This window comes from Tamandua tetradactyla, chromosome 1 (assembly GCF_023851605.1).
Source record: "Tamandua tetradactyla isolate mTamTet1 chromosome 1, mTamTet1.pri, whole genome shotgun sequence".
Taxonomy (NCBI): domain Eukaryota; kingdom Metazoa; phylum Chordata; class Mammalia; order Pilosa; family Myrmecophagidae; genus Tamandua; species Tamandua tetradactyla.
In genome coordinates this window covers 227089459-227100099 of record NC_135327.1, presented here as the reverse complement: position 1 = coordinate 227100099, position 10641 = coordinate 227089459, and the positions used below count along the sequence as shown (strand labels likewise).

Below are 10641 nucleotides of genomic sequence, written 5' to 3'. Positions count from 1 at the left end.
AGAATGGAAAGGAAATAGAAAAATAGCAGCCTTCCCAAATCACGGAAGGTATTGTACAGGTGACTGTTTAATCTATGGCAGATGCATTGTTGAGGGTTGATAAGGAATTAATTATGGCAATGATTCATTCTACCTTTTTATCTGTGTACAGCAAGCTAATGTATGTTTTATTCACTTTATTCCCAGGATTCTTCATTATCGTTCTTTTCCCTTACAAGTATTTAAACCCTAAGCCATTTCTAATAAATGAAAATTTGGAAAAGACTGCTGTTTTCCTGCCCAAATCCATTTCCCCTTCTTGGAGCAGTCTAGGTGATAGCTCCCACGAGCTGAGCTTCTGGCTACATGACTCAGTTCTCTGCTCAACATCTCAGGTGGGCCCCTCCTTGTGCTCCTTCTCCAGGGCCCGGCAATGAGGCACCCTTACCCCCCCCCCCCACCCCGGAGGGCTGCTGCCAACCTGGAACCCCACCAACCTGGATGACTCCCTTGGGAACAGGTAAGAGAGAGAAATAAACTTTCTTTTGTTATCACACGTGCTGGTTAGGTTCTGGTGTCCTCTTGGCCAAGTGATGATGCCCAGTTTTCTGGTCAGGCAAGCACTGGCCTGACATGGCTGCAAGGATATTTCATGACTGGCTGATCACCTGGAAGGCTGGTGTATTAAATCATCAGTCAATTGAGTGCATCTGTGGCTGATGACATTTGTAGTCAACTGAGGCGCATCTCCTACAATGAAATAATCCAATCAGTTGAATGCTTTTTAAGGAAAAAGAGAGACTCTTGCACTGCTTCTTCCACCAGCAAGCCTCTCTTAGGGAGTTCGTTCAGACCCTCTTCAGAGCCACCAGCTTGACAGCCTGACCTACACATTTTGGATTCTTCCATTCCCAGGGTTGTGTGAGATATCTTTATAAATCTCATGTTACAGATCTCTCCTGTTGGTGTTCTGTTTTCTAGAAATCCCTGACTAGCACACCACAGTTTTGCCTAATTAATAACTACACTGTTATTTTTTAGAGAGGGTCAAGTTGTCTTCTAAATCAGAATAGCCAAATATTTGCAAACTGCTACCATTCTAAGTAGTACTGGCCCTGCCGACAGCTACTATCAAAAAGATGGAAAGGTAAGGAAAAGTCTGCTGCACACTAATTTATATTGAAAAGTTTGGCATATGTCTTAAATCTGTCTTCTTTGGCCTAGGGTTCTTTCTAAGCAATGACCGGAGCTTCTGTTTCAGCAACTACTGTTTGTGAAAACATGAGCATTGTTTGGGTTTAAAGCAAAAGCATCATTGCTTACTCCCCTTAGGTCTGATTCTTTTTAGCAAGGCGGCAAAGCCAGTGAAGTGATGGCTAACTAAGGATCTCCTCCCTGTGCTCTCCCACTTAATTTGTGGCATTTCCTTCTCCTTTCATCCCTATTGCATCACCAGTGTGGCTCCTATTTTGCTGTGAGAAACAAATAATATGAATGTTCATGTTTGTCATTAGAAGAAAAGCTTTATTTGAGTTTATTTGACAAATTGACTACACATGTGCTACATGACACATTGGTATAAATTCCTTTCACAATTACCTAGTGTACGCAGCAACCTCTGTCCTCTGATAAGCTCAGAAATACCACCACATTGCCCATCTCTAGAATTATTCAGAGGACATGTAAATGTAACATTTGTTTAGGCTCAGTCATTACTTTGTGCATTACACATTGCCACTCCACTTGATAACATCACTTGTTAAGATCATTTCAGGTCAACAGAGGATAAGAAGCTGGGTTGGGGTTTTAGTCTCCTTACTTTAACCATTTAAAAATTTAAAAGACATTGTCTATGGAAATGAACTCATCCTTTCCTTTTTTCAAACTGTCATTCTCTAATTCCTGTTTGTTGGTTTAGAAATGCAGGGTGCCTATGGAATCTGTTCAGTCACTCTCATAGGAGGACAAACAATTCACTGTCATGGGGAATGCCAAGCCGAGAACTAAGCTGCTCGCCCGCTTAAACATGCATGCACGTTAGAGAGGAAGCAGGGAGAGGACCTTAGATTAGAGCCATCATATTGGTGCTGCACCGCGGTTGATTTGAGTTCCATCATCATTACCAGCGTCTGGCTTGGGAACCAGAAAATTAAATGCCAAACTGCAGAAACGAAAGGTTGGCGGGTGGATGCTCTAAAGGATTACATGTGGCAGAGAGAAGCAATATCCACCAGGACATGACAAATCAGCTCAATGTTGGGGATTAGGATAGCAAAGCTCCACAGTTTTTATTTTTTAATATGGCACCACATATAATCGGACATCCATTAATCTGACAAAGTCAATGTTTCCAGGATACCAAAGAATGCAAAAGGGACAACAGAAAGGAGGCCAGAAGCTTTCAGGTTGCCCAAAGACTAAAGTTTAAGCATGCTATTCATAGTAGAAAGTCCCAGTTCCTAAGTAGAAACCCATTTCCTCTAAGGTTAGGGTCAATCCTAATGTGTTTGTCAGTGCTTTAACTCAGCACAGGAAACCATAATGGGAAATTGGGGCTGGAAGGTGACAATGGTGAGAAGGAACAAGCAGAATGTGAGGGAGGAAACAGGAGAGTAGAAACAAAAAGACCAAAGCCCCAGTGCCCTGGGAACCTTGAAACTACAAACTCTCACTAGCCTTTGCGGAAGCTTCTTGCACCCCACCCGCTCCATCACGAGTGGTGAAAGTTAAATTACATTTAGCTACCACATATAAGCAAATCAATGGACCAAAGACTGTATTTTAAAATTTTTATATCAAAAGCAATTATTTTGTTTGCTTGTTTGGTTTTATGTTTTACGTGTAAATATTTAGAAAATTCCCCTATGAGAAACAAGGCTAGACAAGATTTTACCACAAGGGATCTGAGGACAGTGAATTTTCTCTCTGACCATTTCTCACAGACTAATTGCCATGGACCCAATTTACAGTACAAGGACATACACTGGGAGAGGGTCCAAGATGGTGGCTCAGTGAGGAGTGGGATTTAGTTCGACCTCCAGAGCAGCCAGTAAATAGCCAGGAACAGGATAGAACAACTGTTGGGGCCACGCCAGTGACTGGACACACAGCGTACCCCAGTCTGGACCTGCTGGACCGGCTGCACACCCACCCAACTGCGAAGCCCCCCAAGCCACGGCGGCCGGCGCCCCTCCCCCACAGGCTGCTTCCCAGAGGGGAAAGGAAAGGGACTTTACAGCAGCAGGGGCTGAGCACAAGCAACCTCCAATTGTGGAATTAATTAATGAATTCTGACTACTAAATATAGGCCCCCAGCTCAGCTGAACCTGGAGTAAAAGCTGAGGTTGCTGGTTTTTGCCCCAGCACAGAGGGGGCAGGGCTGATGGAAAAAGGAAAAAAAAACAACAGAGGTTTTCTTGGATTGGAAAGGTCTGGGCCCTGAAGGAAGGGAGAGGGCACATAGGACCTGGAGATACACAGACATACTCACTTAAGCCCTTGATTGGCAAACCCAAGGAACAGGGGTCCTGCCCTGAAAAGGATTTTTTTTTTTCTTTTTTGTGGCTGTGTTTCTATGGCTTGACTGCTCTTTGGATACAACTAACTGCAAGGCTTCTCAGGCTCCAACTGCCCCAGGCAAGGGCAGAATTAAGCTTGTCTGAGAGGCAAAGGGGCTGGTCAGGTGAAAGGAGTTAATTCCCTGGAGGCTGTGCCTTCCCCAGGAGAGGGGTGGGGCCCAGCTCAAGTGGAATCCCTCCCTCAAGGAATTCAGACCCCAGAGACTGGAAAACTGAAGCAGTTAAAGCCAGATTACAACCTCTCCTCTGTCTAAAACATTCCGGAGTAGGGAGAGTCTGCTGGAGTTAAAGGCACCACATCACCTTATGCTGGCGGGACCCACAGGCAGAAAAGTGCCATTTACTGGGCAGGACAGGAAAAACACAGAGTCCAGAGGCTTCATAGGAAAGTCTTTCAACCTCTGGGTCTCACCCTCAGGGAAAACTGATGCAGGTGACTCTCTCTTCCTGAGAGCAGGCCAATCTGGTCTGGGAAATCTGACTGGAGTCTGTAATATCTAAGTAGACCCTACCAAGGGATAAAAAAAGGGAACAAGAAAACAAGAACTGAAAAATTCTGATCTGTTCAACAAAACCGAAGCTAAAGGTCTATAATAAGCTGAACTGAATGTCTAAAAACAGATAGACAACAAAGTCATCCATCAAGAAAGTCCTAGGTAAAAAAGTGTAAACAATCTCCAGAATAAACTAATTAAGGACATACACTGATTTTTGTCCCCCAGTAGATCTGTTGCTATCTGATTCAAGCTGCTTACCCAGACCCCACAGACCAATGAAGTCAGGCTACTGAACTGAGCGGGCCTTAAGTACACTCGAAATCTGTCCAGCATCTCCTTCTCAACCAGGCTATCAAAAGAAAATAGCAAAACCAGGAATTGCTGTAGACAGGACTTGGGATGCCAGAGCAAGTCCCTCTGGACACCTTCCAAATCACTTCAGCTTAATGGAAGGTCTACTTTTAAATAATTTGTCTTGGTTCGGTTCCCCAAGATGTTTGGAAGGTAACACAAAGATAAAATCAAGGAATTCTAATATTTTTTTTCAAAAACTATTTTGTCCATTATAGAGTTCAGTACTTTAAATGTCTTTTTATAATCATGTTTCAGTTTTAATGCCCAGTATTTTTAGAGTCAAATCACTTTAATTTCACATCGACCAACTCAATATTTCCTACAATTTCTCTTAATTCATTCCTACATTCAACAAATATTTACTGAGCACCCACTCTGCTTAGCACTGGTTGGAGCCCAGGGGTTCACAGGGAATGGGACATAGTCGTACCTACTGAGTGTGTACATTTGGGACTGAAACCCAACTAAATGCCATCCAGTTTCTCTTTTTGAGACAAAGACACTCTAGGGATGTCCTAAGTCCAAGTCTGGACTTATGAGTTCACGTCACAAATACCTCTGATAAATGTGAACATGTTTCACATTTGAAGTCTACACTTTTGCATTTACCTCATGCCTTTACCTATGTATCAATTATCAAATGCACAAAGGTGTAAAATCTGTTTTTTTTCCTCTAATGTGCTTCCACAGGAGCACACTGAATACCGTGATAACATTTTAGAGTTGAAATTTTTAATCACTGGTGTCAGGGCCAATCCCAAAGGGAACAAATTATGCAGGCACAACAATCAGCACTGCTGTGGCCTCTTGTCACCAAGAAGGTCGACAGGGGAGAAGGGCAAAACCAAGGAACCACTGGAACTGCGGGCAGAGTGCGGTGAAGTGTCTCATTTTGGGCTTGCTGTCATCAGCTTCCTGAAGAACCTTTCCTAGAGTGGACTGTGAGGGTGACAGTAGCTTTGGTTTTGGGGCAGTAGCTTTGGTTTTGAATGCTGTGAGTGGAAGAGCATGTTTGAGTTGCTGCCAGACTCCCAACTCATTCTTGAACAATCACAAGTAGTTGTCCATTATCCAGATACAAAGCAGGTATTCTGGTTTGAAACTGTTGTGTAGACCAGAAAAGCCATGTTCTATAACTCTGATTCAGTGTTATTGTGTGGAGTCTTTTGATTAAGTTGTTTCCATGGAGATGTGACTCACCCAATTGTGGGCAAGAACTTTGATTAGGTGGTTTCCGTGGAGATATATCTCCACCCATTCAAGGTGGGGTTGCTTACTTTCCATTTTGGAAAAAGCTTTAGAGCCCATACAGCCTTTGGAGATGCAGAAGGAAAATGCCCCCTCCCTGGGAAAGCCTTATGAAATGAGGAGAAAGCTAGCATATGTCACCACGTGCCTTCCCAGTTGAGAGAAGTGTCCAGAAGCCAAAGACCCCAGCAGACACCAGCCATGTGCCTTCCCAGCTGACAGAGGTGTTCTGAATGGCATCAGCCTTTCTTGAGTGAAGGTAACCACTTGTTGGTGCCTTAATTTGTACAGTTTCATGACCTTAGACCTTAAGCTTGCAATTTAATAAATTCCCCTTTTAAAAGCCATTCTGTTTCTGGTTGCATGCCATTAGCTTCAGCAAACCCAAACAGCAGGGTATTCCCAAGGGAATGGCTAGCCTCTGGACTAGAGAAAAGCTGCTGTAAAACCCTGTTTACCTTGAGAAGGGGGTTGTCTTCTGCCTCCTGTATATGCCAAGTGGAACATCCCAGATGAAGAGGCTGGTGTGCTTTGTCTATGAACCAGTCTAGATTGGGATATCCACCCAGGGAATATGCCCCATACTAAGGGCACAGTGAAAGCTGTGATTTAGGGGGGACCTTTGGCATGGGCACCCCTTGAAACTTTGCTGCTGTGAAACCAAACTACAGTCCAAGAAACCTTACTGGATTTGCTGCCTCAGCTTCCCCTTATGGGTTTTACAGGTGCTAGGAAAATTAGAGTAACTCACAGGAAGATGGGGAAAGGCAGAGGAGAGAGTCAAAGGACTCATCTCAAAGGGATGGAAATCTTATATGGTTATTAAGAAATAGGAGGGATAAAGTAGACGTTGTTGGGGTTGGAATGAAGTGGGGTTTTTTTGTTTGTTTTTGGATTCAAGTGAGAGGTTTTTAATAGATTAAGAACTGAAGAGCTTGTATTCAAGATCTGTTATCACTTAACATGTCACTGTTCAGAAAGCCTGACTAAAAGAAGCCAAACCAAAAACCAGCCCACTCAGCATTGACACACATCTCTTTCCTTCCAGTAGAGTTTTACTTTAAATATGGAAAAGAAGAGAGAAACAAACCCTAATAGGTTAAAACAAGTCAAACACCTACTCCACACAGATAAAACCTTTACAAAGGTCAACTGAAGTAATCCAGAGCTAAAACTGAATTGTGTAGATTTTTGATGTGTTCATCAAACAGTCCTATAACACAAACAAAAGTCAGTTATATATATACACTAAGCAGGCGCTCTAAGAATGGTGCCCCAGGGAGCATTATTAACCCTAGTTTCATGCCATCCTGAAGACTTGCACACTTTATTTTTCAGACATTTTTAATAGTGTGTGTTCTCTACCATGTGGTAATGCTTTGATACTACTCATACAGGATCGTTTATCCTGAAGCCTTGCCATTTCCCCAAGAGGAACTCTGATTCTGTTTAGAAGTTTTGTATAAAATACAATCTTCATCAAATTTTAATATGGAGGTGACACAGAATACAACATATACAGTCAAGTTACCTGTCTATATTTAGTAATTACTTTTTCTATCAAGGTATTTGCACCAGAAAGCTTAGTCTGTCCTGCTTAACATTCAGTAGCACAGGTTTGAATAATCAGAATCTTGGCAAGACCTTAATATTTCAAAATTATTAAGAAATGCCCCTGGGGCTAGTCCATATTATTGAATTATGACAAATTTACTATCATAATGGAAAATAAGTGTAGCCAACCGTCTTTAAAAATGCCCCAACCACTGCTTCTCAATATAGAAAAGACTAAAACTACATACGGTTTATCATATAGCAAATCACATCACTCCCCTGAAATTCCCCTAATTTCATTCATGAGAAGAGAATTTAAAAAAAGACTTAAGGAGTGCAAGTTTCGTTCAGTGGTAGAATTCTCACCTGCCATGCAGGAGACCTTGGTTCGATTCCCAGTCCATGCACTTCCCAAAGAAACCAACAAAAACAAACAAAGTTCAACAAATGGTTCTGTAGTAACAGGATATACACATGAAAAAATAATGAAATGTGACCCCACCATACAGCATACAAAAAAAATAAATAAATAAAAGATTTAATGAGCACTCTGCATCAGCATTCAACTTTCCTATGAAATAACTCAACATCTTAAATATTATATACACTTCTCTTTTTTTTTTAAGCAAGCTAGACACTGGCTTCGAAGCTCATGGAACTGGGGGGAAAATGACCCATTCAAAACCATTCTAGATACTGTTTTTTAGCAGAATGGCAAGTATCCAAGTTAAAAATAGGAGGGTCACTTTGCTGCTTTGAGATTTTTTTTTTGTTTTGTTTCCTGACTACATATAAACCTCAGTCCCCACTCCGGAGTGGAGATGGGCAGAGGCTCTGGCCCCTGCTCCAGCGTTTCCTCAGCAGCTGTTTTCTGAGTGCTGTAGCAAGGCTTGAATAGGTATGTGTCTGTGAGGACTTCCCCAAAGTGGCCTTTATAGATAATCCCACAACATATTTTCTGTCTTTTCCAGTATGTGAGATCTAAAAAGGAAAAGCCTGGTATTCTATTAGCACCAGAACCATCTCATTATCTGAGCCATTATCCGACTGGTTACTGCAGGAAGGAGATTGGGCTGGGGAGGCACTTGAGGTGGTACTGTGAGCAGCAGAATTGCAACATTTAAATTTTTTCTGCTGTTTACTAATCTGGCTGCTTTTCATCCTGTTTCCAGACAGTTTCCACTTTCATTGGTTTCAATGTAGTCTTTAGACTGGGTCCTGCCTTTGTATCTACCGTATGATTCCAGTTTTTTAAAAATTTTCTTTTATTTTGCTGGCAGCTTCTTCCATCTTTTCACAAGCAAGACACAGCCATTGCAGATATCTCCTGAACGAGTCTCCTGCAACCCAAAACAGCACTGAAAGTCCTTTTCATAGCATTTTACTGTCACTGACTTGAGAACTTGAGGGTGTAGCCCTGCAGATACAGCAGCCCTCTATACTTCGGTACATCTTTGGCTTGTGAAAACCAAACATCTTTTCCTCTGGGAATAATCTTCCAAAAGCAGCCACTCCTCACGCAGTAATGTTCCCGAGGTGCAGAGTGCACGCCAGGCCAGCCCCACTCAGGTCGCTCCCTCCTCCTCAACTGCCTTCTCTAGAAAGACTGTCTCCTGCAGTTCTGCAGCTGCTATCGCTGGCTGGGAAGGTGTAGATTCCGCGTTCCCTCTGCCCACGTGCGGCTCCCCTGAAATGAAGTTTTTAATGCAGCTACCAAAGGTTGGGGGGACCAGCGGGAGCCTCTGCTTTTCCCCCAACATCAAAGAGCCCTATTTACTCCAGTGTGGAGGAGTTTGAAAAGAAGGAAGGCAAAGATGTTAATGAGAAATCTGACCTGGAATCACTTGGGGAGGTGGTTGGGCAGGTTAATCAGGATAAAGACTGATGGAGGGACCAGGGAGGGACGAGGGTCCTTGGCCCAACTCCAATCTGGTGATCTGAGGCCAAATGCATTTAAGAAGATAAGATGGTCAGGGAGTGGAGAAAAGTCTTGAGGACTCCTTGATACTGAAGTCCCTTGCACTGTGATCCCAAAACCTGTTGGTGAAGCCCCAGTGAGGGTCGTATTCAGATTGGGAGGACATGGAGATTCAACTGTTGATGGGATAAAATTGATATGCTTGACCAGGTTTCACATGAGATGGTGGTGTCTCTTTCCCCTGAATGCTTTGTGGGATTGGATACTACTACCAAGTAGCGTAAAAGCAAAACCTGTTGCTGAAGTCCTGATGACAGCTACGGTGAAATTGGGAAAACAGGGATGTAACAGTTGATGGGATTAAGGCAAGAACAGGTATGACTGAATAGGCTTTATGTAAGCAGATGTATCTCCTTTATCTGAATATATTATGGGAATGGATATTGTTGTCTGACTGGGGAATGTTCCCCTTTCTTGGCATGGTGAATCAGAAGGCATATAAATGTGCCTTTGGCCAACTTTAATTGGAAACTCTAAATGGGACCAATAAGATTGCCCGAGCCCACATAGGTCGTAAACCACAAGCAGTATAGGACAGAAGCTGGAGTGCTAGTGAGGACAATTCTCTGTTTGGCAGCCAGTATGGAGCATAGACTGGGACTTAGGGCAAGAACCTATGAGTGCCATCCAGTGACAGCTGACAACTGCTGGGGTTTAGACCAAAACAGTTCCATTTGAAAGAGAATTATTAGCTGAATATTGGATATAAATTGAGATAACCCTTATAACTGAAGAATGTAAGAGAGTCTTGAAGCCTGAAGTAGCACTAATATTGTCAGTAATGTCAGAGAAGTACTCCATTAAGGAAGATAATGTCCAGGAGAGTTCCATAGTAAAGTGGACCTTGTTGCTGGGGACAGCACACAGATACTTATGAGCAGGAAGCCTCCTCTCCCCTAGAACAGCTTTGGCGCCGCTTGGGAAGTTGCCAGACCCAATGACCCTGTGGACAGCTCTTAATTGACCAGCAAAGAGTCTCATGGTTTAGGGATCTCAGTTCCAAGGTAAATGGGCAGTTTCTTATTTGGAAGACTGCAGCACTGATATCGGCAGATGGAAAGACTCTGATTGAAGAAGGTAAAAAACCAACTAGTTCAGTGGACTGAATTTCATGCTATGTGCCTGTATGTTTGGGTTTTTACCCGTCATGGACAGTAGCTAATGGCCTGGCTATCTGGTCAGGCAGAAGGGCAATGGGCAATTCAAAGGTTTCATTAGAGTAGAATATGTTGATACCCATCAAAAGAAACCCTCCCAGGAATGGAACATGATGGAATTGATGAGTAGAAATCCCAGTGAGCTCAATGAGGTGGCCACCTGGGTCTACACAATGAGTGGACATTGCAGCAGTGCAGAGATGGTCCGAATCTAGACTTAGGTGTCTTGCATCCTCTGAGGCACAAAATGCCAACAAGAACTTTCCATCTAACAACTGGAGAGTCAAGGCAGCCAA

The 10641-nt window shown here is 43.1% G+C and overlaps 1 pseudogene; it reads right to left on the bottom strand.

The window, feature by feature from the left end:
- Positions 1 to 5196: 5196 nt before the first annotated feature.
- On the bottom strand, positions 5197 to 8686 carry LOC143682808 (SIN3-HDAC complex-associated factor pseudogene; annotated as a pseudogene).
- Between the last annotated feature and the right edge of the window lie 1955 nt (positions 8687 to 10641).